Genomic DNA, 4,812 nt, shown 5'->3' with positions numbered 1-4,812 from the left:
AGTAAAACAATCTGGTGAGTGTAAACCATGGTAGAGGAGAACAGAACCATTTATGGAATAAAAATTCAAATTTTTAGAGGGAAACTATTCTTACTTCTGGTCTGAGGAGGGGGTTTAATCTTCTCCCTCTCCCATTAGTTGTGGTGTCTTGCAGAAGAAGAGCTAGGGGTGGTCATCAAATCCAGCAGAAATTCAATTAAAATATGATAGGATTATTAGGAAAGGGACTTCTGGCTATCAAGAAGCAGACAATTACTAGCTATCTAGAGTTGGATTGTGGGGGAATAGGCCCAGTGATTTGATGTCAGAGAACTTGCCCAGAAGACATTATACCTAATGGGGACATCAAGACCCTAAAGGGCCAAAGCTACCAATTGCCGTGGCTACCTGGTTTCTGTATGGATGTGTGTTTCTCTCTATTGATGTATCCAAATTAACCAATTAATTAGGTGTACAATAATTAATCAATTAATCAAGAGTATCTTTATCAATACCTCCCTCTCTTATGGGGAGAAGGGATTATACAATATCATACAAGATTCATTCATATAAGAGTAATTGCTTCTCTTATGGACTATGATTGGATGGACTGTGATTGACCATTTCCCTCACTTCCCCTTTTCCAACTCGAATACTCAGCTGTTTTTACCACAGGTGAAAATATTCATAATTCTAGTCCTACTCTTCTCCCAGAGCAAAAGACAAAAATGAAACAAAAAGACAATAATCAGCCCTGTTCCACCAATTGAACCTTTCCCTAGACCTACCTTCCCTTTATCAATGGACTTCACTTCATTTACCTTGGTTTAAAAACACTAATCCCTTCTCCCTAATCTGGAGGATGCTCAAGGCAAAAATTCAAATCTTGGAACAAGTCCTTTTGGGCATGGTGGAATAGCACTCCATTGAAAGTTAGAAGGCTTTATGGTAGAGTGAATCAGATAAAATAGGAATGGAATTTGTTAACCAGATATTGATTAGTTTATAAAGGGAGAGAGACTTGGGGCATTCCCCCTTACTAGGGGTCATCTAATTTAATCTACTCCTTTTAAAAAAAATTTTGGTGAAGCAATCAGGGTTAAGTGATTTGTCCAGGATCACACAGCTAGTACATGTCAGATGTCCAGTCTACTCATTTACAGACGAGGAAACAGATTCCCAAAGAGAAATAATTTTCCCAAGATCACATAAGTAACAAGCAGAGTTAGAATCAAACCCGTGACTGTTGAATCTAGATTTAGGACTGTTATCACTACTCCCATATACTCTTCTTCCACACTGACTGCCTTCCTAAATTTCTTTTGGTCTATAGGAGAAGGAACCAGCTAATCATCTTGTTTGAGAGCTTTGGAAGGGAAATACTTAACATGAGTATTAATTATTAGATGAACATTCAATTACAGGTTAATTGCAATTAGAAACACAAATTCAGGGACTCCTTTTCTAGAAAGGTTAAATCTGCCCATAAAGCTTAATAGTATATGGGCATGAGGTTAAGGGCCAAGAAGAGAAGAGTTACAGCTTGTCCTCCCACAGATGTCACGCCAGTGCTTATGAAAGACCAAAAAAATGTAACTGGAAAAGGAGAACTGCCTAGCAACATTTAGCATCTTGTCATGGTTGAATGAGACCAAAGGCCCAGGGCTGGGTTTTGGCTCTGCCCTTGATGAATAATAAGAATTTGAGAAGTTTGAATTCTTTCATTCTTTGTACTTATGTCCCAGTGCCTAGCATAGTGCTTGGCACATAGTTGCTGCTTAAGATTGATTAGATGTTTTTACTCCATGGGTCTCAGTAAAATGAGGGATCATAGATTTGAAGAGAATGCAGTCTTTATTTATTTATTTATTTTTATTTATTATAATAACTTTTTATTGACAGAATCCATGCCAGGGTAATTTTTTGCAACATTATCCCTTGCACTCACTTCTGTTCCGATAAGAAAATGCAGTCTTAAGGGACAGGTAATTCAACTCCCTATTTTTACAGAGGAGAAAATGAAGTTCTAGAAATCTTAACAGGGTAGTTCAGGCAAAGGCAGGTATAAGGCTAAGTGATCTCTAAGGTCTTTTATACTTCAAAATCTTACAATCCTGTAAAGTCAGGCCTTTAAGAATATTAAATAGACTGGACCATTTTTAGATGCTTCGTTCATTTCCTCCCTCCTATGCCCCCAACAGCCCTGCAATACACCCTGCTCCTTCCATTACTATCTATTAAATTCCTTCCCTTTATCTTCCAGTTAAAGTGTTGCTTCTGTCTCATTGATTCACCCTCCCAGCTAAAAATGATCTACCAATTTTCGTAGCACTAGACCTCTTCTTTGCATATATAAGAGTAGGGAAGAATAAGCATTTATGTAGCACTAACTATAAGGCAGGCAAGTTGGTGCAGTAGTGAGAGTACAGGGCTAGGAGTCAGGAGGACTCAACTTCCTGAGTTCGAATCTGATCTTAGATACTTACTAGTTGTGTGACCCTGGGCAAGTCACTTAACTTTCCTCAGTTTCCTCATCTGTAGAATGTGCTGGAGAAGGAAATGGTAAACCACTCCAGCATCTTTGCCAAGAAAAGTCTCAATGGAATCAGAGTTGGACATTGAAATGACAGAATTGAGTACCTACTATGTGCCATTCACCCTTGCTAAGTTTTTTTTTAAATAATCATTATCTTAGATTTTAATATTTGTGTATATATTATTCCTCTTATAAGAATAAGTAATTTCTTGTTGTTGAAAGATTATTAGATTTGGAGTCATAGCATCACGATCACAAGCAACTGGAGTACTTGGAGCTTCAGCTCTTTCACTAAAAGATCAGTCATAATACTTCTAGTTCTTACTTTATAAAGCCATTGTGAGAATCAAACAGAAGAATGTGTATAAAGTATATTTTGTGTATATGTATATACATATACATATAATTTGTGTATAAAGTTTACTTTGTAAACCTTAAAGCTCAGTAATAAAGTTGAAGTATTACTAGATTAAGAGAGGCACCCTGCTAGAATACATAGAAGGATGGGCTCAGTCAGGAGTTGTTAGGTTCAAGTTTTACCTTCTATACAAGACCGTTAAACAATCCTGTTCAATTTTCCAATACTTTAAATAGCAAAAAAGTTGTCCTTGATAGAGGAAGCTAACTATCCCCCATCAAAACTACAAGTCTGGACTAAGAAGCAAAGCAAAGCAAAAGTGGATTTTGAGGTTCTTGACACAAAGGTCTACCTGGGCATCCTTCCTCAATGACTAGCATTTCCTCAATGCTTTCTCCATTGGTCTCAGTTTCATCCTCAGTAAAATTAGGGATCATAGATTTAGAAGAGAATGCAGTCTTTTGCTATAACTCTTGCTATGGTTTGTAAGCCTCCTCTACTGTCTTCTCTTATATGGCCTTATTCCTGTTTTGGTGATTGACCATGGAATTTAGTCCTTTCATTTTTACAGATAGAGCATCTGAGGCTCTGATTGGATGGATATGGATTATTTGATTTTCTTCATGCATCTTTGATCATTCACTTCCCTAGTGGTCACTTCTCTCTTAGCCATTCTCATGTTAATTTGTTTCAAATTATAAAGCTGCCAAATACCCAAAATGTAAATTCTTTCTATTACTATTTCTTGTAGGACAAAAGAACTAAAGTAAAGGGATCTGAAGTCAAGGGAAAGATTACAGATGGAATATTAATTTAAAACATGAAATGGACAGTTTCTAATTGCATTTCTTAAAATATGATCTATGAAACAGCCCTAATGAATGTAGACAGTTGCTCTATGGTTTCTGTGCCCTTCAGGACCTGTCTGATTAGGGATGCAAATGAAGCCTAAACATAAGAAGCTGTCTTCCTTCCACCTCTGCATTGGGGGAGGGAGGGTAAGGAATGGGTCCATCTTGAACCAGGATGGTGCTCTGTGTCCCTGCCTGGTATCTCCCCCAGAGAATTTCCTCTCTCTTTACCTAGAAGGGTACTGAAGTTTTAGACCAGACCCTCTTCACTGCCAGGATGTTTCAGAGTAACAATTATTATCCTGGAATTGGAGAGGCACAGCATTACATCTGCTGAGGAATTTGGTCCTGCCATGCCTATGAGATCTCAGGATCTTATAGAGCAAGTAGGACAAGACCAGAGCTCCCTCCATTAAAATTGTGGAAGTGTGAGTAGTGTGACAGGAGTCCAGTCTGGGAATCTGGAAACAAGGTTCAAGTGTTCAAGGGTTCTCTGCTCTTCAATCATGTGAAGTTGGGCAGATTACTTTCTTTCTCTGGCTTTTAAGTTTCTCTATCTGTAAAATGGAGATAATAATAACTCTTCTCCCTCTAATTTCTTGGGATATCTTATGAACACCAAGAGAAATCTTGGATGAAAAAGCACTTGCAGAAGTAATAAGAATAAAAATATTGTGTTTACATAATACTCTATGAATATAAAACCCTTTATAAAAATGACCTTTTTTGATCCTTATAATAATCCCAAAAGGGAAGAATAATGGATGTCACTTTCTCAATTTTGACAGTTGAAGAAATTGAGGTTCAGTGAAGGGGTACTGATATATTCAAAGTCACACCACACCTTAATGGCAGAGATGAGACTAGAATCCAAGTCTTCTGATTCTCAATCTCTTCATTTCCTTTAGACCTAAGGAATTATAGCTAAAGCAAGAGTGCAACAGAGCAGATTTCTTAAAGAACCCATGCCATGATCAGTGGACTTCTGGCCAAGATGGCAGAGAAGACACACACATCTACTTAATCTCTGTCTTTGCTCTCCGAATACTTTATTTTATGACAAGCCCTTGGAATTAGTGCTTGACTGA

Source organism: Sarcophilus harrisii, chromosome 1, assembly GCF_902635505.1.
Source record: "Sarcophilus harrisii chromosome 1, mSarHar1.11, whole genome shotgun sequence".
Classification (NCBI taxonomy): domain Eukaryota; kingdom Metazoa; phylum Chordata; class Mammalia; order Dasyuromorphia; family Dasyuridae; genus Sarcophilus; species Sarcophilus harrisii.
This window is presented reverse-complemented; position numbering follows the sequence as displayed.